Source organism: Delphinapterus leucas, chromosome 11 (genome assembly GCF_059928025.1).
Source record: "Delphinapterus leucas isolate spDelLeu-1000000601 "Yukka" chromosome 11, BTC_Dleu_Yukka2, whole genome shotgun sequence".
In the NCBI taxonomy this organism is placed as follows: domain Eukaryota; kingdom Metazoa; phylum Chordata; class Mammalia; order Artiodactyla; family Monodontidae; genus Delphinapterus; species Delphinapterus leucas.
The window spans coordinates 2,561,301-2,589,188 of record NC_143139.1 but is presented as its reverse complement, the minus strand read 5'-3'; the positions used below and the strand labels follow the sequence as shown (position 1 = coordinate 2,589,188).

The 27,888-nt window shown below is 39.9% G+C and overlaps 1 protein-coding gene and 1 pseudogene across 17 annotated transcripts in view; both read left to right on the top strand.

Moving 5' to 3' along the window:
* ERC1 (ELKS/RAB6-interacting/CAST family member 1) overlaps positions 1 to 27,888 on the top strand; it is a 387,721-nt gene that overhangs the window by 233,131 nt on the left and 126,702 nt on the right. The window lies entirely within an intron of this gene.
* The window catches only part of LOC149747933 (small ribosomal subunit protein uS13 pseudogene), a 44,504-nt pseudogene continuing 39,107 nt past the window's right edge, over positions 22,492 to 27,888 (top strand).

Sequence of the window (27,888 nt, the reverse complement as noted above, 5' to 3'; positions counted from 1 at the left end):
ATATTAGAAGTACTCGTTTCATATCATGGTTCTCTCTCCCATCACATGAAATATAATAAAGTCTTACATTACTGTTTTCATTTGCTTTTATTTTCTATTTTTAATCTTTGGGCAGTGTAGTCCACATCACTGAGTTGAATATGAACTGGATAAAAGTAGTCATGACCTTTCTGATATATAGGAGTATATTCAAAGCATTTTTTTTCTAACCAGTTGCTCAATGGAAATAAGTAGTTTCTTACTTTCACTGGGAACATAAATCTAATTATGTTGCACTGACATTTACAAACCTTCAAAAGCTCCATATTTCAATCAACTCTCCATAATTTTGTCCCTTGGAGCATTTCTGGCTTTATTTCTCTCTATGGTTCTTATCTCCATTATCCCAAATCTATTCAAACTTACATTCTCCCTCCTTAATGCTTTTGCTAAAACCATTCTTCTGTCTTAAATGCTTTCTCCATATTCTGCCTTTTATGGTTCCACCCTTTTCTCAAGGCTGACACCAAATCACATTGCCTGTAAAGAAAACAGCTTAAATCTTCCCAGTAAACACTGGTGCCCCCATCACTTTGCTCTTTGTTTTGTTTTTTAGAGCATTTTTACACCATTTACACCTTGTTTCTAGACTGTGTGCTCCACAACTGTGCTAAGCACTGTGATAAAATATTCACTGAGATGATGTATTTTTTCCTCACATCACAGAGCTCATAGACTTATGCACACACGATTTCTGTGGGTGAAGATAAACGTAAACGGCCATATGAGAGGGGTGCATCGTTTGATAAAACATCCTGTAATGGGTGTTATATTTTTTATAGAATGTTGTTATATGTGTTAAAGTTTTGTTTCCACATGTAAGTCCTTAAGATACCTGAAATGTATTATGTGAGGAAAGTTTTTTATTCTAGTTTTTCTCTATGGAAAGCCAGTTGTAATATCCCCTATATAATATGGTAAGTGCCCATATGTGCCTGAGTTTGTTCCTGGGCTCTGTTCAGTTTTCCATTTACCTGTTATGGCTGTGCTAGATCGTTACTGTTTTATATACTGTTCTACTTTTAAGTTCTGGTATATGGCAGGACAGAAGTCTCCTCAGTGTGCTTCAGTCAGAATCACCTGGAACTTCACTCTTTCACAGAAATTTTATAATGATGTTGACTAGGTTCTTAAAAAACCAAAAAAAAACCCTTTTGGGACTTTGATAAGAAATTGCATTTATTAATAGACTAGGCAAAATTAGATATTTATTATAAACAGTACGTCTTGTCATCCACTTACATAGCCTATTTATCCATTTTTAAGTTTTCTTTTATGACTTTCATTAGTATTTTGTGCATTTTCTTAGCAAAATTCTCACACATCTACGTTAGATTTATTTCTAAATACCTCATTTGCTGCTATCATGAATGATATAGTTTTTCAATTAAATTCTCTACTTTTTTATTCCTGGTATATAAAAAGCTATCTTTAAAAAAATACTGCTGTTCTCTATATATCCTGTTACCCCTTATTAGCTTTGTTAGTTAGAGTAGCACAACCTGCTGAAAACTTTCTGTGACTTAACACAGTAAAAGTTTATTTCTCAGTGGATCTAATAGGCCAATGCTATTATTTCTGATTGGTGGTGCTTTTTAAATCTATACTGTATATATGCCCTGTTTAATTCATATGCTTTGTGACTTTTGTATTTTTTTTTTCTTGTTTAGTGTTACTAGAAGTTTGTGTACTTTATACTTTTCTTTCAGGAGCTAGATTGGGATTTTGTTCACCTCTATTTTATGTTTGTTTTCACTCTACTAGTTTCTGGTCTATTATCATTTCCTTCTATTTTCCTTACATTTACCATGTTTACTTTTTTCCAAATTACTTGAATATTGTCAGTTATGACGGAAGGCTATAAATTTTTCTCTAAGCCTCCCATTAGCTATATCCAAATTTTGATATGTAGAAATTTCTCCTTGTGTATTTTAGGTCTTTTGGTTTCCTGAGCTTTCCCCGTTGATTCATGTTTTATCCAGGGTGTGGTGGTTTAATTTCATAAAATTAGCGGGGAGTATTCAGTGTTGATTTCACAATATTATTATTGAATACATTGTAGTGAGAAAAAATAGTCTATAAAAGGTAAGCAGAAGAGGCATAAATACAGCTACAGTAGAAATGTTTAAAATTATCTATTGACCAGGTATCCTGGCATTAGACGGTATGTTGATTTTACCCTCAGGCTGGAATCAGGATGATGACATCATTTCCAGGTATTCCTACGTCTCTTTCTTACATGTAAGAAAAACTTTCCCAGAAGTCCTTCACAGCCTCCTTCCACAGCAGACTAACCCTCCTCATCCGTTTGGCCAGACTGAGTCAGATGCCAAGTCACAGGGAAGGGAAAAGTGCACCTTTTTTGTCTTACTCTATTAGTACCTACCTCTGAGGTCTGGAAAGAGGGTGTTTATCTTTGAGTCATGCTGAAGAAGGCGTGGATCCATGAACAAAGTTGGAAGGCGGCCCGATACAGTCTTCTGCAGTTGCCTCCTAGATGCCCTATGTCAATATGCCTTGGACATCAGTGAATTTATTGGAAGGGAGAAAGGATACTGATTAATCTGGAGAGTCTGATACATGGCATTCTGTTAGGAGAGCTTCTCATATCTATTTAAATGCCCTTTAACACAGTTCAGTTATTTCTGGTTTTTACAGTGTGAAGTCTCTTGTAACTTAACTTTCCTCATGAGGATTTGTTTTCTTATATGGTTTGTAATCTTTGACTATGAGCTCATCTTCTGTGGGGTTACTGACCTTGGGAGTCTTATTCCTTCAGATCAGCTTTGAGTTTGTCTGAGACAGTGAGTTTCACTGTTTCTGGACCAGTTTTTATGTGAGTTTCTGTGCTTGGAATTTTGTGTATCTCATTTACCAGCGATTTCTCATGGGTGATTCTTTTCACACCCAAAGCTCTGGACTCTTCACTGCCCCGCTGGGCTGGTAGGCAGCGTTTTTCTGGTCCCTATTTTACAGATGAAGCCAACCTTTGTGACTTTCTTTAGCTGTAATGCATAGGTTATTTCTGTCTCCTGTGGAGCCTGAATCCAGGAACCTCTTCCCTAGCCCTTAGTTATTAAGGCCTATAGCCCAGTGTTTTACCCCTTATGAGCCGTTTCTACTTGATCTCTCATCAGTGCTTTGACTTTGAGTTCTATCTTCATTATTGGCACTTCCAGTTTAGTTTAGCTCATGCTTGATACCTCATTGTTATTTTCTCTTTTATGCAGTGTTTTCATGAGTTTGGAGCAGGAGGGAAGGGTCCTTATGTGTTGGCTTAGTTCATAATGTTTATCAGAAGTGTAAGTTTCAATTTAAACCAAATTGGTTTTCAGAATTTAGGTTTTTTTCCTTCTCTTAATTTATTTTTTTGGCCTTTATTTTTATATGCATACTTTGCCTTCTTGAAGTCTTCAAAATGCATAACAAGGATTTTGATTGCAACTTTTTAGACAGAACACCTGTTGCAAAATTTTTACCATTTCTTGTGGGATGGGGTAAATTACAACTCTGTTGAACCAAAATTTTATGTGGAAAGGTAGCAAGAAGCAATGATGAAAGATGTGCTGGCCCTACTTTGTTTCTGAAATGTTATTTTGTTCTTTTAAGTTTCTGTAAGGTGGAGAGTTACTTCTGCTTAAAGATTTTCATCTTCACCCAAACTTTGTGTCTTATGGAACAGTTTATTTTTCCAATCTACTTTAAAGAAGAAAACCTTTCTGTTCTCAGCCTGCTCACAATATCCATCTCCTGTTGCTTTGGCTCAGACTCCCATTCTACTTCATGATAAACACCTTCGTATCTCATTATATCTTCAACTCTGAGCTCTGGGAGCAGGCTCACAGAGGAAACTCACTGTGCTATCTAAATGAGCCTTGACAAGCATGGGAGTGGAATTTACTGCTGGGAGGTAGACCAGGTGGTATTCAGGGGGCTTGTTCCATGTGGTAATTGCAGAACCCATTAGTATTGAAGTAGAAACTGGAGGAGTGAAGCTCTTTGGCTACTAATTTCCTGGAGAGATAAGACAGTCACACGTGCTTGTGTTTTTCCATTTCTCCATGTAAAATTGTGCTTGAGGGCATTTCTCACTCTGATTTTTTATTTGTTTTATTTTTATTTTATAGGCGGGCTTAATGTGACTAAACCCCTCAGTACGAAAATTCTGAGACACCAGGGTTAAGTTGTTGTGTTATTCAGTGGATCCTCCAGCCCTTCTTTCTGGGGATGAAGCCCTACTCTGATGAAGTGTAATAAGGCTCAAAGCTGTCAGTGGTTCCAGATGTGGAAGAGGGCCTCATCAGAGGGTTTCTTCACCAGGACAGATGTGCATATCTTGGGCCTGTGCTAATTAAGAGAGTGTTTTCCTCTCATTTTATTGTTGTTACTCCATCTGTTAGAAAGTATCCAGATAATTGCACAACACGTATAAATGATGATGTATCCATCACATGCAAACAATAGAAATACTTTAGCATAGTTGTTTTCAGGAAGGTTCATTTGGGGACAGCGGGCAGACCCGTCCTTCTTCCCAGTCACCATTCTGGGAAGTGCTGATGGACCCCAGAGCAGGAACGGCCCCAGAGCCCACCCATTACCTGCCAGTGCTCATTCGAATCCCACCTCTTTTGTCACTAAGATGGGGGCTATTTTAGCAAATGTCAGCTGTTGTCAGTGTCTTTGAATTGAAAATGAAGATAAACTAAATTTGCTTTTTTCCCTGAAGATAGTTAATCATGTCACTTAAGTTTGGGCCAATAAAGAAAGAAGGAATAGTTCAGTTTAATAAGTGGTGCATAAAATGAGACCCCACCCTACCCCCACCTCCATACCTCTGCTCTGCAGTTTTGAACAGATGCTTTAGTAAGTCCGCAGGCTCTAGAATCATGTTAGGTCGGGTGTTGGTCGTTACTTAGAGCTTCGCATTGAGTAGAAATTGCGAATTGAATTTTGAATGAATTGACTCTTCCCTTCAGTTCACCCTGGGGTGTCGTTAGTGTGAAGGCATTTCTTTGCCATAGCAGCTTCCTCTCATCCTACCTCTTATTAGCTTTGGGTGCTTCCCTATCCCATCTCTGTTTTCACATTTAAAGCATAAGAAGACTCAAGAGCTGTATTTTGTTTTTTACTTTAAACTAAGACCAGAGCAGTGTTTTAGTCACCAATCACTGTTAAGTTGATGATTCCTTTATGCTACCCAAGAGTTTTTATTTAAAATTGAGCATTTTTACTTGCTCTTTAGGTCAGAGGGATCATATCCTGTGTGGTGTTCCTCCTCCATCTCAGCTACTTAAAGAAGTACTGTAAATAGAGGCTTTCAACTTAGAAAGCACCACGCATTTCATGGGCTCCAACGGAACTGAACTGTGGGCTAATAAAAAGTTCCAGATGAAAATATTGTGGTATCTTGTTGTGTTTTAGTGTAGCTGTAATGCAGTGCCAACAGTGGTGGCTTTGGTCCACTGTAAATCCCATTTGGATACTGACAACATGGTTCAAAACATCAGGAGTTAAATCCCAAAGCCTGTGTTTGTGTGAACTCTCAGCATGCATAAGGAAGACCTTATTTCATTATTTAAAATAGCAGAATTGCTTGTCAGGTAGGGCAGAGTCCTAGCTCTGCCAGGGACAGGGGTAAGACGAGAGGTGAATGGCTGCTGAATTATCATAGTTTTACAGTTGATATTTCTTAGCAGTAAGTTTTTTGCATGAATAATAGTGATGACTCCACAGGCACTTTTCTGTTGGATCCCAGAGTGTTGCAGCAGATTAGAAGCAGAGCAAGACCTGAGAGCTCATATTCAGTTATATTAAATGAGGACTCTTTAATGAAAAACAAAGGCCATTTATGTTGCTCCACATGCACAGAATGAAGGAGTGCTTGAAATTCCTTCCGACTTAAATGCTAGACTTTATCTTACAGCTTCTTAAGGGGAGCTTTTATTTATCATAGGGCAGAGGTCCCCCAAATTTCCTTGGTCTCAGTGCAGTCAGTCAACTTTTCATGGCCTCCAGGCCAAAATGAATACCTAACGGTTCTTAATAATAATTATGCTTGTACATTGTAAATATTTATGTCCTAACGATTTGCTGATCGCTTCAAAAATAATATATAAATTGAAAGACAAAACATTTCAGTTTTGTTCTCTAATCACCACAGTAACTCACTACTGGAGTGTGTGCTTACTGGGCACTGCACGGGTCTTGGGATCGGACTGGCCCCTGCCACCTTCCTTTTTTGTTCTACGTTGACTTCTGTGCATTACTGTGCTGGGCTCTTCATCACAGCAGACATGGGAACTCAGGTCCACGGACGGAGACTCTGTCTCGACATATGCGCCTGTGTGTGATGCAAGTGCTGAAGCCACCTCAAGCTCGTGATTCATATGTTGTCTAACAGATGTCACTGTTTCTGCCCCAAACTGAAAATATTCTTCGGTGCCCCTTTGAGTTCCCTGGGGCAGGGTGGGAACCGTGGTAGTATTGTGGAATGATATTAGCTAATAAGACTCGATGGTACCCTAGTTCAGGAAAAATGGCTGCTATGCCAGACTGTTAGGGGAAGAGGGAAAAGTGTGTCCCAGGCTGTTACCAGAGGACCCAGGACTCTTCACCGGCCTGTGAGGAGACAGCGGGCATCTTAATTAGGAACAGAGACTCTGACCCCAGGAGGAAGAGCTTTTTACATCTCCTCTCTCGCTCGCTCTCTCTCCCCCTCCCCTCTTTTGTCCTGTCTCTCTTTCACTCATATACACACAAACACACAAATAACTGAAACAAGTACCAAACAAAACAGGACTTCTACTTGCTGTGCACTGATATTTTCTGTTCCTTTTTATTCTTGTTTACTTTGTTTTTATTTTATTTTTATTTATTTATTATTATTATTTTTTGCAGTACGCGGGCCTCTCACTGTTGTGGCCTCTCCCGTTCCAGAGCACAGGCTCCGGACGCGCAGGCTCAGCGGCCATGGCTCATGCGCCCAGCCGCGCCGCAGCATGTGGGATCTTCCTGGACCGGGGCATGAACCCGTGTCCCCTGCATCGGCAGGCGGACTCTCAACCACTGCACCACCAGGGAAGCCCTTACTTTGTTTTTAAAACAAAGTAAAGACCCTCAAGAGCCACTATACTGAGGAACACTAGTTAAGGGCATAGACTCTGGGGCCCAATTTGGTTTTAACATAACCATCACCATTTCCTATCTGTGACCACATGCAAGATTATTTAACCTCTCAGTTACTCAGTTTCCTCATCTATCAAATGGAGATTAATAATAATACATGGTGTTGAGGGGAATAAATAAGTTACTACATGTGAAACACTTAAAACAGTCCTTGGCTGTTAATTACTGCTGTATTACTTATTATAATCTTAATGAATAATCAGAGGTTAGAACATTTGGGGATTGGAAAGAAACAACAGTTTAAACCTCTAAAAGTGCTACTATATATAGTAAAAAGGATGAATTTTCTTCTGGATTTTTACTCCTGGGCAGGTATGTTTTGTATCCCTTGCCAAAGATTTTCTGGATAAACAGAGGAGTCGGAAAAAGGGAGATAAAAGTATTATTAGCTTTATACTGATAAAGCTGATTAGAGTACAGGACTTTATATTTGCAGCCAAGTAGCCTTCCTACTATTTCACTCGTGAATTAGAGCACAGCTAGATAACTGCAGGCATTTTACTACATGCAGAGAGCAGAACAGGGTGTACATTCTGCATAGACAGACGAATCCGAAGACAGGAGGGCAGAAGGGCTAAAATGAGCATGTTTATCTCTTTCTTCAAAACTTGCCAATCAGATAACTCTCAGGGGAGTGAGACTGGGGACAGAGGCATAGAAATGTGGAGAATGAGGAATGTTAACCTAAGAGTGGGAACATTTCTCAGGGATACAGGAGGCCTGTAATCAAGTTCGTGTTTCATAACTTGCAGCAGTTAGCTGTCTTTTCTGGTATGAACTTTAAGGATAGACATACCGGGATCTGAATCCTGCCTGTCTTACTTAACTGCGCTCACTAGGGCAACCTAGAATTTCCAGAAGCCCTAAAGCAGACACAACTACATTCCAAGAAAAAGGGACCACTAGCTTCTCTTCCCTGTTCCATTCGTACAGTGTTAAATGTATTAGTGTTTTGCTTTTATCAAATGGCAGTAGAGTTAGAAGCATGAGACTTACCTTGGTTGACCAGTAGTTATTCTAATAGCATGTTTCCATCAGTCTGTCTCTACATTTAATTCTAGTTGATGATTTCTGTGAACTTGTAGCTGGTAGAGTAGTATATAATGCTTGGTCTAGGTTATTAAATTATGCTATGTTAATATATATGCAGCCATCTTTTTCATTACAAAAAGTGGTGCGATATCTTGGCTTATTTTTTATAAACATACTCAACATTGGGAAGGTTTTCCCAGTAAGTGTTTCAGTTGGCTCCCACTTCTCTCATTCTCTACTCTTCCTCCCTCTCCATTCTTCCTTCCTATTCTTTGTTTCTTTTTTCCGTCTTTTAATAAATGTCTGTAATAGCACCTGTGTGTCAGGGGCCCTACTGAACATTAACGTGATTTTGAACAAGATGTATTCAGTCCCTTTATCTAATAGTCTAGTGATAAGATGACATGTTAAGCAAATAATAATTTAGTTATGATTATAATGTCTAATTAACAAAAAGTATAGTAGTAAATTAAAATTTATAATAAGGAGTCTGAGCTAACGTGCAATGATCTTCCATATGAGGTGGCATTTAAGACCTGAGGAGTGAAAGTGATGTCAGCAAAATGGTGGCATAAGGCTCCCTAGCACTCTTGCTCCTGCCAGAAACATCAGTTGGAACAGCTGTCCCTGCACAAAAATACCTTTATAAGAGCCAAGGATTCATGTGAGGGATTCCAACCCTGCATGAAGCACAGAAATAAAGGTACATTGAGGAGGGTAGGAAAGATAGATGTACACTCTTCCCATTACCTTTCGCCCAAGCCCAGACAGCATCGTGCAAACACCCACCCCGTGGGGAAAGGAAAGTGACCAGCTTTACCGTGGACCCCCAGAGTTGGTCCCCCCCTGGCACCAGGCCAACCCCTGCAGCCTTGCGTGGCTCCGTGTGTTCCTGCAAAGCCAGGTCCCGGCCCCTGCTGGCTCCTGCTGCTGCCCTAGGCACCTCCCATGGCCCCAGGCTCCTTTCCGGCTCCAGTGAGCCTGGGACCCCAGCACATCCTAGCACCAGGTTGCTCCTGAAGCCTTGGGTGGTTCCTGTGGCCCCAGGCTTACAACCATCCCTCTTGAACCTAGGTTCCAGGTGGGCACCTGCATGCCCAGGTCCTAGCTAGACCTAGTGCCAGGCCAACTACCACAGACCCCATGCTTTTGACCCACCCCAGCACCAGGCCGGCTCCCATGGCTCCAGACCCCCAGCTACTCCAGTGCCAGGCTGGTCTCTGTGGTTCTAGACTCCAGACCAGCTCCTGAATACACAGGTTCCCAGCTCATTCCAGGACCAAGACGGACCCCCTGCTACCACAGCTGCCTCATCTTCGAGGCCGATTCCCACAGATCCAGGCTCCCACGTGGGCCCCTATAGACCTAATCTACAGCCAGCTCCTGTTGGTTGGCTCCTGTAAAACCAGGCTCTTGGCCCTTCCCAGCACTGGGCTGGCTCCTGTAGATGCAAATACCTGCAGACCCAAATACCAGGTCCACCCCAGTGGACCCAGGATCCAGATCTCCCCATGCAGATGCAGGTCCCAGTCCATCAGCACAGACTCAAGCACCAGGCTCATCTCCACTGACCCAGGTGCCTGATCTGTTTGTTCAGGGACTCCACCAGCCAGCCTGCCTGCAGATACCCCCAGGCGGCCTCTACCCAGAGCCTCTGGAGGGCCTGACCCATGAAGGGCTTTGCTCGCCAAGCCAGCTTGTAAACACTGGAAGAAGTGCCTACTTCCTCAAATGCACAGCACCAAAGCAAGGCCAAAAGGATCCCGAATAATCAAGGAAGCATGATTCCACCAAAGAAAACTAATACTCCGATGATCGACCCTAAAGAAGTGGAGATCTATGAATTGTCTGGGAAAGAATTTAGAATAATAATCCTCTTGAAAAAATTCAGTGAACTACAAAAAACCCCATAGTTTGAAAATATACATGCACCCCAATGTTCATTGCAGCACTGTTTACAATAGCTAAGACGTGGAAGCAACCTAAATGTCCACTGATAGATGAATGGATAAAGAAGAAGTGGTACATATATACAATGGAATATTACTCAGCCATAAAAGAGAACGAAATAATGCCATTTGCAGCAACATGGATGGACCTAGAGATTATCATACTAAGTGAAGTAAGTCAGACAGAGAAATATCATATGATATCACTCATATGTGGAATCTTAAAAAAAAAAAAAAAAGATACAGCTGAACTTGCATACAAAACAGAAATAGACCCACAGACATAGAAAACAAGCTTATGTTTACCAAAGGGGGAAGAGGAGGAGGGATAAATTAGGAGTTTGGGATTAACAAATATATAAATTTTATTATATGTAATATAGGTATCCGACAGGGACCTACTGTATAGCACAGGGAACTATACTCAATATTTTGTAATAACCTGTAAGAGAAAAGAATCTGAAAAAGAATATATATATTCACACACACACACACACACACACACACACACACAGAGAATGTATATATATGAATTATATATATAAAGAATATATATATCTAAATTGCTGTACACCTGAAACTAACACAGCATTGGAAATCAATTATACTTCAATTAAAAAAAAGCATCTGGACAACTAAATGAAATTAAGAAAACAATGCGTGAACAAATGAGAAGTTCAGTAAAGAAAGAGAAACCACTGAAGGAAACCAAACAGAAATCCTAGAGTTGAAGAATATATTGATTGAACTGAAGAATTTACTAGAGAGCTTCAATAGCAGACCTGACCAAGCAGAAGAAGGAATTAGTTAACTAGAACACAGGTCACTTGAAATCATCCAGTCAGAGGAGCAAAAGGAATAAAAAGGAGTGAAGAAAGCCAACATGAATTATGAGATACCATTAAAAGAAGCAAGCTGTGCATCACTGTGTATCAAATCATCACGTGGTACACCTTAAACTTGTATGTGTTATACATCAGTAATGTCTCAATAAGCTGAAACAAAATATTGGAAGTATTTAAAGATTTAGATAGAAAAAAGACCTGAGGAATGAGTAGGAGTGCCATCTGATTGAGAAGCCAGTAAGGAACTAGAGGAAGAGCAGAACATTCCAGGCAGAGGAATTAGCATAAAGGGAGGTCCAGTGATGGGAAGGGCTTAGGGTGTTCAAGGATCTGAAGGAAAGCTAGTGTGGTCAAGTGTAGAAAATGGGGGTTAGGTATTCAGAACGCGTGAAAAGGACAAGATTTACATCACGCAGGGCCTTTGAGCCCATGTCACGGATTTTATACATAAATCCTGAGATAATTTGCTTGAATTTTAATCTTCTCCATCTTTCACGTAGAACTTTTAAATTATGATTTAATATAATGTATTGACTGACATGGATATACTGTTTTTGAAAGTCTTCTTATTTCCTTTTCCATTTTCCCATTGAGACTTTGTTCTTTAAGAAACACAATGCAAAGTCTTTGGTTTCATTTGTAATGAGCCAGATTCTTAAGGTTACTGCTTTAGTTACATAATGTGGAGTAGGTTGATAAGTGTCATTAAAAAATCTAATGTGGCGGTGGTTGTTGGTTAATAGAATCAATTGCAAAAACCTAAAATAGTAGAACTGGGGTGATCAAGTGTAAGGAATTTTTTTCTGGTAGCAAGATACGAAAGGCCTTATGAACTTAGAGAACAAGAGAGAGAGATGTGCCTTTGGTGTTTCTACATATGTCTAGGAAAATAATTTATCAGTGCAATTTTTATTGTCACCTCTAACCTAGATCCATTGTTGCTTTATTGGCTGCAAGCATCACAGTCAGAATTTTTTTTCTGTATAGGTTCTGGGTTACCAGGACTTAACTTGTACAACTTATTTTAGATTAGAAATTTCTTGGAGTGGAACTTTATAAGCACTATTCTATTTTTTTGCTCAAAAAAAAGAGCAGTTGCTTTATTACATAGAGTTATCAATTATCTTTCTGGCTGTTTCTCTTGAACTAGTCATGCTTTTCTTTCTTCCTGTGGAGATACATTATATAGCCCAAAATAAGTGTGTTCAACACATTTAACAGCTGAATGGAATGGAATTTGATTAAGTTTGAGTAATATAAAAACTTTTCCATTGGCTTTCTATGATTGAATTTGTAGTATGGAAAACTAAACCAATTCTTGTTTATGCTCTCCAGGATTACACAATTGCATTGTTTGAAAACAGTGTAACTCCCGTTTCCCCCAAGAGCATCATTTTGTCTTTTGCGGCTCAGTTTGGGGGTTGGATAGCGTAATTTCTTCCCTTAACAGTGCCTTTTCTCCTGCTCGTGGCTACTGTTTGTATGATTTCCTCAATAATGGGAATAAGTGGGGCTGTTTCTCTGTGATGGGGTGTAGTTGCATACACCATTAGAGCTTTTGTTCTGAATTTAGTACTGCTGAATGCCCCTCAGTACCTTTAGCTTGACCTCTGATCTTAAGCGTGAAGGGTGATAGACAGAAACAAGTAGAAGAGGGTAGTATGTTTGCTTGTGACCTCTTAACCCATTGAGGGTGATTCTAAAATGCATTTGCTTCTCAGAGAAGAAAAGCAGTTGTTTTTAAAATATATTTTAATATACTTAAATATATAATTTAATATATTAAATTTGGTTGATTCTTCCCTTACTCCTAAAAAAACAGACCACTCTCTGTTAAATCACGTTGACTTTTAGGCTTGAATCATCCACCCTATTTGTGAGTTGGTCCATTCTTTCACACAAATTGAGTTTGATTTTAAACATTTTACTTGTACCGTCCCATTCACAATCCAGGTCCTGAAATATGCCCCATGCATCTCAGTTAACGTGTTGAGTGATTACTGAAAGTTAGTTATGTTTTTTTCCACACTTGTTTATTCCAGTTATTCAGGATATTGTAATTATGTGTTTTTATCTTATATGGAACCAATGACATACTTGTAAGAAAAAAATATTTCTGTGAAACTAAAGCTGAATGTTTTGGAAAGAAGATAAAAATCACTGTTTAAAAATCATTTTTGAATTAGGTAAAAGTGAGGTAATCGTTGACTATGGGGGGAAATTTCTTTAATCTAAAAGTGTTTTAAACTGAAATTACTTTCAAATGTCTTTAAGTAGTAGCCCTACTTTAACAAAACTGGAACTTGAGGGGTACTTTTTGTACAATGCAGAATTTAAGGCATTGGATCACATGGTGAGCTTTGGACCTCTCCTGCATCAAAAATTGGTGAAGCAGTGTACATTTATATGTATAATTTCTCCATTCTTTTTTTTTCCATTCTTTAATGAACTTTTTTTTAGTTAATCTATAGCAGAATTGAGTATCACAGAAAGGGGCATATCCTACAGTTTCTTATAAATAATTTGTTGATTCTGGGAGCTCCAAAAGGTAACACTTTTATGTAGAATGTTGTGTATTATAAATTATTTATAAAAACATTATAAATAGCTGATTCTCAAATAGTAAATAATGAAAAACTGCAGCAACTTTTCCACGGTGTGATATCTTTAAGATTTAACACAAACTAGGATAAATTTAGTCATATAAATTCGGTTTAATGCCAAAGACAAATTTATTAAAGAATATTGTAATCGTTTGCAATCCAAAAAGTCAGATTTTTTCCCCACCCGTTCTCGAAAACTATTAATAATTCCAAGCCTCAGGAAGTCAGGACAGCTACATCATGATGTGACTTGCCTGAGTTTGATAATTTGCTGAGGTAACTGCCAATTGCAATTAGGACCCTATGAGCTTAACCAGGATAGACTTAATTATTGCCTTACTATATTTAAATCAGAAAGAAAAGCTCATACAGAATTTTGTACCCATACCCTGAAAAAATGTGAAGCTGTTTTGGACTACCATTTCATAGCTTTTGTGGCTAATGAGGCATGGAGTAAACTGGCAAAGCTCACACTGCTCCGAGCACAGTGGTGCAGTGTGCATTTTCTAATTCCCAGCCCTTGGGACTCCAGCAAAGGTCACAAATTGCACAAAGTCAGGATTAATCAAAACTACAATCAAATAAAACCCAATCATTAATCCTCTTCTGAGTTACAGAGGACTGATTGTGTCATTGTGTGAGAAACACTGAAGAGGGCTCTTTTGTAGTATGCAGGAAAATCAACAATAGGTGTCAAACAGAAAAATGAAGCCCTGCAGGTGAAGCTGTCTCTGGAGCCAAGAGACACTGACAATTTATGCAGAGTTGCAAGTGAGCCTTTGGAGGGTTGAAAGGGGTGTTGGCACGAGCTGTAGAACACGCAGGGCTCTCGGTGGGGCCCTCCACAGAGATGAGTTCACGGGCCACAGCAGCCCTGTTCGCTGGGAAGCTTAATGTTTGGGGGTAGCAGCTCCAAGCAACAGTCTCACCCAGGTTAACTGCCAAAAATTTACTGTGTGATTCTCAGCTCTTTGTAATTGTGAAGAAGAGTTTCTAGAAAAGCATTTCCTCTGTAGGAGCAATTAAGTGTTAGAATATGTCATACCCAACAAAAAGAGGGAAGAGTTCCCAAAGAAGAGAACTTTCGGCCCATATTTCTTCCACGCTCCTGACTTTTGACCTTACTGATGCTTGCTTGATGATGGCTCTTGTTATTTCTGCTACCTTATAGTCCACAATGATCATTTCTTCATTCTTCATTCCTTCGTGTCAAGGCAATGTCAGCTTTATTGCCCAGTTGTGCTGAGAGTATAACTTAAGAATCAGTTTTGACGTTTAATTCACCCTTACTGTTGATGTTGTACGTGGTATGTCTGTGCACGTGTGGTTTAAGGCTAGCGCTGTTGTGCGTGGTACGTCTGTGCACGTGTGGCTTAAGGCTAGCGCTGTTGTGCGTGGTACGTCTGTGCACGTGTGGTTTAAGGCTAGCACCTGCCTCTGTTGATTAGCTTTGCTCGCATAGCAAATAGAAAAACTCTTAATCCTTTGCCCCATCTCGGATTTGGTAACTGATTTGAAAGCCCCCAAACAGGTGATTGTTGTAATCACGACTCATTAAGTTTCTGTTCTTCACGTTGCTTTTTGCTGTTGATGTGCTAAGCCCTCTGGATACAGAGCAGTGTCTGGTGTCCATGCACACATTGCTGGTCAGTCCCATAAACTGCGTTGCTAAAAGTGTCGCTCGGGTTGATGGCAGGACTTCATTGTGATGAGGTATCACTTCAGACTTTGTCTTTCCATTTAGGTTCCTCTATATTACCTTTCGGTATCATTGCCAAAGCATCGTGAGTTGAGTTTATCGTTAGAAGTTTTCATAATTTGACTTATGTTTTCACACTTGTGGCCATCACAGAGGTGTAACTGGCATGTTTAAATCCTGGATTTCTTTACTTAACCTGTAATAAGGTTTAATTTTCAGAGTGCCTAAAACTCTGGTAGGACTGGGAAAGCATAGAGAACACTTGCGCAACTCTCGTGTGTTTATGGTGGGAGGAGGCCTCTCGGTTCATTTTCTTTGACATATCGTCTTTCTGACTTTACATATGTAAACAAAATGTTAGACTCATTGTTCTGCAGTTAGTATTTTAACTGAAAAGTGTCGTGTGTACTTATTAATGTCAACATAAAGATCTGCACATTCTGTTGAACAACTGCTTGGTGTTCCCTCGTATAGATATCCCATTGTTTTTTCTATCACTTTTCTGCTCAAGGTCATACAGATTTTTTTCCAGTTTTGCAAAATTACAAACAGTACTGCAAAGAACATTGTTATACTTGCGTCTTCTCACATATTTAAGCATATTCTCTGGGAGAGATTCATTAATGGGATTACTGAGTCAAAACGTGAAGCAAATTTTATTTTGATTCCCGTTGCTAAACTCCTCTTAACAGGAGGCTCCACCACAGACTCCTGTCCACAGGCTCCTGCGTGTACTGTGTATTATCTGGCTTTTAAGGTTTGCTGACCCACTTCTATATTTGGGATGCCTTCCGTTACTCCCTCTCGTCCCCCTTCAGCAGTGTGGCATTCCACAGTACTGTACTTACTTAGCCCTCCACCGATGGCCATTCAAGTTACTCCTGACACTTAGCCATTTTACACACACTGCTGCAAAATAGTAACACGTTCGTAAGAAGACAGAATTTTCATAAATATAAGAATAACTTGTATAAAAGGCATTTCAACCGATGTGCGAGTATTTCTGTAGCATAAAACCCCAGCAGTGGAATTGTAGGGTAAGACAGCATATGCATCTGTAATTCTAGCTAATATTGTTGAATGAAAAAGCAGGGCGGAAAGCGGTGTGCAAAGTGTTTTCAAGGGGGAGGCAAAAGCATATGTGTATGCAGGCGCACGCATGCTTATGTGTTATCCTCTGGGTCAGTGGGAGGGAAGATGACAGACAAAGGTCAGACAAGCACACACACGCATAAATATATAATTTTCAATCGTTTAAAAATTTTTAACCATGTGAATGTATTGCCTATGTAATATTTTAAATATTTCTTTAACGTAGTAGTAAAAGCATGAGCTTTCAAATTGGAACTAAATTTAAATGTATACTGTGTGACCTTCAGCATAAACATTTAATTTCCTCTCAATCTCTGTTTTCTCATGTATGTAAATGAAACTAGTAGATGCTTGTCTTGAGAGTTGCATAATTCAGTGAGAAGCTGCGGGAAAGTGGGTAGCACAGTGGCCAGCTCATGCTGCACTGGAGCAGAGAGTCAGTTCTTTTGGATTCCTTCCATTCTTTCAGCCAAAGATATTTCTGTAATATGAAATCCTGAGAGGTAGTATTTGGAGGGATAAAACTGAATCAGAGAATGTCCGTTGTCTGTTGCACTCTACTTAAATGTGAATGTAGAGGCAGAATTGAACCATTTGTTTTACCCAGAAGGAGGCCATTACCCTGGCTTGATCTTTGTGACAGTGACTTCTTTTATGTTACCGGACAATGGAAAAATGAATACGAGTGGGAAACTAATATATATTTATTACTTTTATATATATACACACACACGCAGAGAGAATAGAGCTGTTACAGTGAGTAAAACATTTATTCAGAAGCTGACATGAGCAACCCTTAAGCCAGGCTCATATGTTATCAGGCATGTATGTTGTAGTCTTGTATTGATGTGTGTGTGTGTGTGTGTGTGTGTGTGTGTGTGTGTAAACTGGATCTACTTATAAGCCGCTATAATTTAGCCAGTGATAGCTTCTGGGTAATTCCTGCAAAGAAATAAATTTTGAATTAGTGTTGTGTATGTACGCATAGCAGAAGAATATCAGCTTTTGAAAATAACAAGTATATGTTATCACTACAATATATTAAAATGTCTTGTGTTTCTTCCAAATTTACTCCATTAGTTTTCCCTCCGAAGTCACTTGTACCTCAAGGACTTCATAAAACTTTCCTTGTCAAGAATATCAAATTAGAAAAGACTCTTGGCAAGTTTCTATAAAACTTTCTAGAAACCAGTGGTTGCTATAGACATCCAAGCTGCCTTGAGTATTGGTCTCCAACTCCAAAGAACCGAAGAGATCCTAAGTGCAATTCTTTTTGTTTTGTTTTGTTTCTTTTTTGTTTTATTCTCTTCCCAAAATTCTGCATCTTGCATATGACTTTTATCCTTTCTCTCTGCGTCAGTTTGCTTGGGAGTGCTTCAGATTCCCCACGCCAATCTCTTTGCCACTTCAGATGGTCAGCAATTATAAAAGATAAGTTATTCACTAACACAAATAAAGGTGTAGCTATGAAAGTCCTTCTTTTTATATTTACTACTTAAGAGAACAGACAGTGATTTTAGGTATTTAAATTGACTTCATAGGATATTAATCTAATTACTGTCCAGACTTTCTTCTGAAATGTTACAAGAATTCATATTCAGAAGCATACTCAACTGCTGTAACTCATTCTTATGTCAATATACTATCTACTTCTTTCCCTGTAAGTCTTTGGATGACCTCTGCTTAAATTCACTAAAATATCTAAACAGGTAATATGTATACACACACATACTGCATTCTGTGTTACTGAAGGAAGTTTCACTTAATAATACTTTCCTGTCTACATGTGGAACATTTTGAAATTTTATGCTGTTTCACTTATTTCAGTACAGTTATAACAGCACTAAAATAACGGATACTACTGTGTTCTTTACTTTGTTTATCAAGAGTTCTGGTGTCCACCATTTCTAACTCTTTGAAGATGTTACAAAACCTCAAGGTTTTCACATATTTTCCTCAGAAGGTCAGCTTCCACATGGCCTACCTTATCTATAAACATTACAGTTTCTACGTGTGGACTACAACATACACAGTTATGCAGCAGGTCTGCAGTTCGTATTCTATTCTGCCTATATAATATAGAATATCCAGTGTATACAACATTCAAAAATATTTTGGGGGGTAGCTTTTGCAATTTCCATTTTAGAATTTTTTTCTGTGGCCGCAAAGCTTAGCTAGCCCTTAAAGAGTCTTATTATTACAAAAAATATTGAAGAGAAAAGAAATGCCACATGGTCCTTCTAGAATGACTCTGGGACTCCTCTTTGACTCACCTGCTCACAAACATTTTGTTTCTAAATACTTGATTTCTCTTGTCCTCTCTGTACCGTAATTTGTACCTTCATGGTGATTTTTGCTTGGATTTCCTTAATTGCCTCCTAAGTGGTCTTCTTGTCTCATTGTAACGCATGCTTCACATTGCCTGACATAATGATTGGTATAAAATTCAGAGCTGCTGAATCTTCTCCTTAACATTTTTCAACGTCACTGTCTCCGACCCTTTACATCCTGCACGAGAACACTTCTTTTTCTTAGTGTGGTATGTGTAGCTCTCCGTGATCTCTGTCCTGCTTTCTGCTACCCCTACGTGTGGTTGTAGTTCATTTATCCTTGTGGCTGTGTAGTAGTCCAGTCTATGACTGTACCTTAGTTTATTTATCCATTCAACTGTAGATAAAAATTTGTTTGGATATCTTTCAGTTTGGATATCTTACAGAAAGACCACACTAGATTTTATTTACCTCTTTACTTACAGTCTCTTCCAATAGGTTCACTATTTATTGAGGCCAGATTGTTTTCATCTTGTACCTTCTAGTACATTACATGGCCTGTGAGTGTTTTTTGAAAGAATGGAGAGAGGGAGGAGGAAGGTTATTCTATTACTGTAGAACGAATTAGACAACATCCATCGCCATTCTTAGAATGGTAATTTTTTTTCTTTATAAATTTATTTATTTTTGGCCGCGTTGGGTCTTCGTTGCTGCGCACAGTCTTTCTCTAGTTGCTGCAAGCGGGGGCTACTCTTTCTTTGTGTGGGCTTCTCTTATTGTGGAGCACAGGCTCTAGGCGTGCGGGCTTCAGTAGTTGTGGCTCGCGGGCTCTGTAGTTGTGGCTCACGGGCTGTAGAGCGCGGGCCTCAGTAGTTGTGGCGCACGGGCTTAGTTGCTCCGCGGCATGTGGGATCTTCCCAGACCAGGGCTCGAACCCATGTCCCCTGCATTGGCAGGCGGATTCTTAACCACTGCGCCGCCAGGGAAGCCCTAGAATGGTCCTTAAAAAAACAAAATCTGCCCTATATTTCTCAGGCTGCTTCCTGCAGCTGTGTTCACTCATAGGCCTTTGTAATGGAAAAGTGAATTCTCAGCACCTCTTTTTAAAATGTAGGGATTTATTGAGCTGCGACTTTCCCATTATCTCTACTTAGTAAATTCTTCCACTTCCATGACTATGGAGCACATATTTATTTCTCTTAGAAACAAAGTTGTCTACATGAAATCAGTGGTAGAGTGTTCATATATAAAATTAAGCTCTCACAGTTGGTGGAAGAATACTGATGTCAGATGGAATCAGACCTGTACCTTTCTGAACCTTTCCATGCCAGGAGTCCACTAGGAATGAGATTAACCTTAGAATTTGAAAAGGGGAATCCTTATCATGTAAAGTGTAATCTGAGGAGATGCAGAATTAAGAATTCCAGTTTGTTTTCAGATCCATTCATAAACTCAGTCTTTACTGAGTTCATCCACAATTTTCCTTACATGTTCTTATTCAAGAAGTTACAATGCTGTGATTGAAGCATAGGGAATCCCTCAGGATTTTGTCCTGGATTTAACTTAGTTTCTTGATATGCAGCTACATTGTGTCTTTTCTAAACTGGAAGCAAAACTGATGCAAAGAGAGGTGGCCCTGGTCAGTCTAACAGGAAGCAGGACTGACTAATGGGGTGGAAAATAAAGGTTTGTTTTCTTTTAATACATTTGTCAATGATGTTAAGTCATCCATTGTACATTGAATTATCAGCATAGAAAATGTAGCTTCTGCTTTGAATTATCTCTTTTACTTCTGAGTGTAATTTAGAGGCAAGCTAGGCTTCATTCCTAGAAACTTGAGACTTTTAAAGTTTGTTCTACTCCTGATGAAGATTCTCTATGGGCACTTCAGATGGAGTATCTTTTACCCGTGGTTTTAGGTACTATACTGGGAAAGCAGGCAGTTGGTTTAGAAATCTTAACACTTGGTGTTTATAGAATAAGTGTTTGTCTTCCTTTACTGTTTCCTGCTTCCATAAGTTTATTGAATTCATTGTACCCAACTACACAGTGTGGAGCACTTCTCGCCTTTCGTGCTAATAAAATTAAGTAAATACATAATCGCTCCCATGTTAATAGCATATTCCTAGAGATAAGGAATTACTTCTTTCCATACCAGTCCTTTTAGAACCAGTGATCAGATCATTTTCTATGTTTTAATGCTTTGAGGAGTAGTCATATGCTTGCAAGTTTGTAATCGATTGGATAAATGTCCTTGTGCTCATATAGGACTATATACTTGAATTGATATCTACCTACTTGATACGGTAAGGGACTTAGATCCCGCATTGTTAAAGTATTCGACATTGAATTAGTCTTATACCGTGTTTAGAACTATGGGAATTTCTAATCTACACCTGGGGCAAAATACCTAATTGGAGACACCGCCTTTTTCAATATGAAATTTCAGAATTTATTTACTTAACAAAAGTTAAGAAGCAAACTGTTATCTTTTCTGTCCTCATTGTATGTGGATGCTCTATAATATTTTGTACCCCACTAGTTAACCCCCTCCTTTTTTTTTTTCCCTTGAGACTGTTTCTTCCCTTTGACTCTGTGGTACCTTTTTCTCATACTTCTTATTTATCTCTGGTAATGACCTTTTTTTGTTGTTTGGAACCGTAATTCTGTATTTTAGCTATTTGTTTGTAGATCTGCGCTCCCCACTTCACTGTGAATCGTTTCTCACTTATCTCTCTCCATCACAGTGCCTAGCACACATTCATTATTATAATATAGAGTAGATAGTAAGTAACTGTGGGTGTGCACTGTTTGCACTACTTGGGCGTTGGTGCTGCCTTCGGCCTGAGCTTGCCTGTCGGCCACCAGCACTCACTCTGGGCAGGCTTCCCTCCCTTCACTACTGAGAGGTTATGTTGAAGAAGGGGAGCTCTGGAACCAGACTGCCTCCTGAGTCCTCTGTCTTCAGCCTGCTTTCACCTTTGAATTCCGACTTCACTCGCTGCTAAACAGCTTTTCACACAGTAAATACGGCAGCGTCGTTTCCCAACTTAAAATTCTTTCCGTAGCACCCATCTCCTGGAGGATAAACCTCAACTTCTTAGAGAGCCCTGTGCAGTCTAGTCTGAGCTGTCTTCCTAGCTCCTTCTTCTGCCCTCTCTTCTCTCCTCCTCTCCTGCCCCTTACTCACCCTTGCACCATACACGCAAACACCCTAAACACAATGAGTTTTGACCTCTTGTGGTTTGACGGTTTGCTGGAAATGGGGCCACTGCAGTGTCCGTGAGGAAGCAGTGATGTTTACTTTTGAGGAAGGCATTCCCCTCTTCAGATTTATTAATTCATTTAACAAACTTAAATTATTAAGTCTGGTCATTATTATTGGCCAGACACTGATAGGTGATAAGAGGGGGGGCAATAATACAAAGGTAAATAAAACCCCAGGAGTTCACAATAGAGAAGACAGGCTCAAAACGAATGTAAGATGGTATCTGGTAAAGGTATGGAAGCTCAAAGGAAGAACCAGCTCACAGGGAATTTGATGGGGAGGAGATCACAGAGGAGATGATGACAAATGAGTTATGGTTTAAAGGTTAAGATTTTCGCCACAGAGGGAAGGAGGAGGGGGTGGGGGAGATTCATTCTGAGCTGGTCAGCGCTGGAGCTGCGTGGATGGAGGGAGCTGCTCGGTTGGGACAGACTGTACTTGAAGGCTGGGGAGGTCTTCCGTGCGGATGAAAGGAAGAGTGATCCCCGTCAGTCTGCAGCGCTAAAGGCATGGCTGTGTTCGGGCAGCAGCAGGCAGAAAGTTGGGAGTGCGCTATGAAGACATCAGTGTGTGTTTCCCAAGCTTTGGGCATTTTTCCTGTATTTCGAGCCTTTATTGTAAGGATATAAAAATAACAAGTTTGGGGCTTCCCTGGTGGCACAGTGGTTGAGAGTCCGCCTGCCGATACAGGGAACACGAGTTTGTGCCCCGGTCCGGGAAGATCACACATGCCGTGGAGCGGCTGGGCCCGTGAGCCATGGCCGCTGAGCCTGCACATCCGGAGCCTGTGCTCTGCAGTGGGAGAGGCCACAACAGTGAGAGGCCCGTGTACCGCAAAAACAAAAACAAGTTTGTATCTCTTAGGAATACCCCGTGGTCACTATGTGGGCAGTAGATGAGGTTGGGGAGCGGGCAACGAGAGCCTGTCGGGAGTGGGTATGGGAGCCCGAAGAAGCAACTTCAGTCAGGAAATGGCAGAAGGGGTGGCGAGTCTCTCAAGAGTAAAACATAGAGAATTTAGGTCACTGGTACTTTCTGAGACTCCTGAGAGGCAGTACAGTTTTTTTTACATTACAGACTTCAGAGTCAAACAGGGCTGGACACAAACCCTGTCTCTGCTGCCTACTCTGTAGGTGTGACCTTGGGCAAGCTACCCTCTGTGAACCAACTTCCATCACTTATAAGAATGAGCAGAGCAGTCACTACCCACAGGGATGCCGTCAGCATCTTGCCATGAGAAGAGAGCACGGTGTGGACCAGCTCCCGGTGCACGTTGGTCTCCTTCCTTCCTTTCCGTTCTCTTACTTTACATGTAAGGGAACTGGCATTCGGAATGGCCAAGTGATTCGTGCACAGTCAGAAGCCAACTTAGTGACAGAACTGGTGCCAGATCCCACTTTGATTGCCACTGGATTCTTTCCACTATTCCAAGAAACATCCATATTCATTTAATTCTCATGTGTACAGTTTTCAATGAGAAAAGAAAACTATTGGTTCATCTTTTTTTTCTATCTTGATAAGATCTGGGGCTTGTAGAAATTGCTGTGAATTAAGCATTCATACACTGACCCCATTCCAGAAAGGCGGGTGTTGGATTCCAGCATACGAACATCTTCAGTGATGATAATTCCACTGTTCCCAGCAGTTCCTTTTAGGTCCACCTCTTCTCGGCTGGTACAGTTCTCCAATTCTGAACTTCTGTCTTTATTGAAAATTGCTGTAACTTGCCTCAGTCGTCATTTTCCCATTTTGAGCCTGTTTGTATTTTCTAAACTTTTATTTCCAACTTGCTTTTCCAGTTTGCCAACCTCAATTTGTCCATTTTAGGTTTTGTTGGATTAATTCAATTACCTCTGACTTTCTTTTCCACGTGTGATTTTCGTTACTCTTTCTGATTAAAAATGGGTAAGAGTTTGTGTGCCTCAACAGTGGATTAATAAAGAGAATTCTAGTCTAGGAACTGAGAAACCTTCTTTTTCTTCCATCCCTCTTTTTATTGCTAGGCTTCTTCAACATCACAATAGGAAAAATTACATTTGTAAAGTAATCTTATATCTTAAAAAAGAGAGTCCAAGTTGGTATACAGTATATGTTTTGTGAGGAATGTGAATATTCTATATGCTTTTGACAGTAAAGTTGGGCATAAGTATGTAATGTCTGAAACCTGAATAATTCTAATTTTAAAGCCTGAGTGTGGGCAGAAAGAATAGTACATCAGTTGCAGAGAAATTGTGTGGCCACGTTTTACCCAGAGAAAAATTAAAGACTTAAACCCACATTCCAAAATAGAAAAGACGTTGGGAAAATATTTTGCTTAGAAGGAATGATTGCTTTTTGTTTTTGTCTGCTTTAAAAAACAAAACAAAAAACCGGAAAACCCCATGTGTTTCTTCTTTTAAATGTGCAACACGAAAGTACTTCTTGAGACAATTGTTAGCTGTTTCTCCCCCCCACTGTGCTTCACTCTCTTTACCAGGATTTCAGTTCTGCTGTGTTACCTTCTAAGCTCTGCGTCTCAGTCAGACTTGAGCCCACGTTGTTAGGGTCATATCAGAGGTGAGTCAGTGCTCCTGTCTCCCCCGAACTCACATGTCCACTTTCCCACCCTTAGTCCTGATAATAGGGTATTCGAATGGTGACCATGTAATGGCAAATCCAGTGTTAGGCATTTCCTACTCTGAGCTAATCGATCCAATAAATTAAAGTGGATAAATGGGTGCAGTAGGTTTAAAACATACCTGTCTGTTATGGATTTGCTTTTACTTTAGAGAAGCCAGAAAGTCCAGGACGCCTTAAGAGACTCAGCCTTCTCTCACCCTTGGCAGCTGACAGGCATACTGTTGAGGTGATAATGAACCTGAAAGTCTGCCCTCCTGGCCGAGTGGGAGGGGAACCCAGACAGCGCACTCGCCTCACTCTGGAGCCTGCCAAGCTTTTTACTTCTCCCTAGAACGCATCTCAAGAAGATTAACTGGGGGACTTTCCAGGGTACCTGTCACTCATGGAGACCAAAGAAGAATATACATCGTGTTACTCTCGGCAGAGCAAGTCAGAGGCTATAGTCCCGTCACTGTAATCCAGGTGAAGAGGAAACACTGGAAGGACTGTGTGTGTGTGTGTGTGGTGTGAGTGTGTGTGTGAGGGGGGGGGCAGAGAGAGAGAGAGAGAGAGAGAATGAGAATGAATTATGTGCAGAGAAGTAACTGGCCACATTTTACCCGGGGTGAGGATGAGGGAGATGCATATATTTAAGAACTATCTGGCACTGCACATAGTAGGCCAAATTGGTCATCCCAGAATTATCAGCTACACCTGTTTCTTTGATTTCTGGGAATGTTTTCGAACCATCTCAAACTCAGTTGAAAACAATGTCAGTACTTAAAGTAAACCTTCCAGTGTTGTTTTCAGCCTCAGGTGCTGGTGAATCTGTCATTATTCTAAATGGAGATTGTGCTTCCGCTGACCATTGTTCCCCAGGTCTCACAGCAGCGAAGCAGTTGCTCCCTCTTCCGTCTGCCCACCCCTCCCCACCTTACATACTGCACCCCCGCCGGCAGCGGCACTTGGCGCACACGCTCTGCCCCGCACAGTGGCAGCTCGGTGTGAACACGCAAACATTGTTTAATTAATGAATGTTTACTAAACATGGAATATTGCTGGGCTTTGAAAGTCCCTAAAATTTAAAAATAATCAATTATATGTAGCAAAAAAATTTATTACTTTTGTAATGTATGATACCCTCTGCATTGCTCAGTGTTCCTTTTATAAACACTCCTGTAACCAAAAATCTTTACTTGTGAACAGCAAACCTTTACATGATGAGTTGGAATGTCACTGTGTACTTACTAGGCGAGAAGAGCTGTGCGCCTCTTCCGTTACTTTGGCAAGTCGTTGTTTTGTGTCTTGTGATTTTTCTTTTTTAATAAGTCAATCAAATGCAATAAGATATTTTTTCATTTTCTGATACTCAGTCTATAATTCAAGTAATAACATTTTGTGTGATTCCAGTGTTCAAGACATGGGGTGTTTTTTTTTTACGGAAAATTTTAAACATATTTAAAAATAGAACAAGTAGAACAGTGAACTTTGGTGTTTGTCATTCATCTTTAACAGTGATCAACTTATGACTAATTTTATTTTATCTGTATTCTTACTTCCCCCATTCTGTTTTATTTTGAAGCAAATTGTAGACATCATATTAGTTTATCCTAAGTCATTCAGTATATATTTCTAAAAGATGAGAGTTCTGTTTAAAACATGGCAACAGTACCATTATCACAGCTGAAAAAACTTAACAGTAATTCTTTATTTTCATCAAAGTTAGTGTTAACATTTGCCAGGCTGTTTCTAAATGGTTTGTACTTTTGATTATTTGTAGCTTGTGGAACTCAGCATCGAAACCAACGTCTATGTTGAAGCTGCTTTGTGTGTCTCTTAAGTCTGTCTTAAGTTCCCTTCCATCTCGTTTACCCCTTTCAGTATATTTGTTGAAAAAAAACCAAGTTCTTAGCCCTGCATTCTGGGTTTTGCTAATTGCATCGCTACGGAGACGTTTAACATTTTTCCATTAATAGAATTTTTTTATTATAAATTGCCTCTTAGATTTACAGGCTTGTCAGATTACAGTATCTTCAGTAATCATTTTCTTGTTGGTGATGTTGCTATTTAATCATATAGGTCAAAATTAGAGTTAGAATCTCAGCCATTGTTTAGCTGCGTGAATTCAAATAAGTTAATTAATTTGTGTCTCTCCCACCTCTAAAATGAAAATCATTATAGCGCCTCTTTAGGTTGTTGTGAGAATTAAATTAAATCAACATTGTTATCAGTCATGGTTGTGATCATAGTAATCAAAAGGTGTATCAATGGCTTAAAATTGGTCCTCTGATTTCAGGAAGTATTTGATAGGTCATTTCCTACTTATTATGTGATGAAACACTTGTCTTTTTGATATTCATGGAGAGGCTCCTTCTCCTTCCTTTCTTGGCCTTAGGCAGAATATGAACTTAGGGAAGTTTTTTTTATTTATGTAGTGTCAATTCTTTTACGTTTTTTATTTGTTAATGTTTTTTAACATCTTGTTGGAGTGTAATTGCTTCACAGTGGTGTGCTAGTTTGCGCTGCACAGCAAAGCGAATCAGCCACATGCATACGTGTGTCCCCATAGCCCCTCCTCTTACCTCTCCCCCCTCCCACCCTCCCTACCCCACCCCTCTAGGGGGTCACAAAGCACCGAGCTGATCTCCATGTGCTATGCGGCTGCTTCCCACTAGCTGTCTGTTTTACGCTTGGTAGTGTATATATGTCCATGCCACTCTCTCACTTCGTCCCAGCTTACCCTTCCCCCTCCCCATGTCCTCAAGTCCATTCTCTACGTCTGCGTCTTTATTCCTGTCCTGCCCCTAGGGTCATCAGAACCATTTTATTTTTTGATTCTATATATATGTGTTAGCATGCAGTATTTGTTTTTCTCTTTCTGACTGACTTCACTCTGTATGACAGACTCTAGGTCCACCCACCTCACTACAAATAATTCAATTTCATTTCTTTTTCTGGCTGAATAATATTCCATTGTATATAATGTGCCGCATCTTCTTTATCCATTCATCTGTCGATGGACACTTAGGTTGCTTCCATGTCCTGGCTATTGTAAATAGAGCTGCAATGAACACTGTGGTACGTGACTCTTTTTGAATGATGGTTTTCTCAGGGTATATGCCCAGTAGTGGGATTGCTGGGTCATACGGTAGTTCTATTTTTAGTTTTTTAAGGAACCTCCATACTGTTCTCCATAGTGGCTGTATCAATTTACATTCCCAGCAAGAGTGCAAGAGGGTTCCCTTTTCTCCACACTCTCTCCAGTATTTATCGTTTGTAGATTTTTTGATAATGGCCTTTCCTTCATT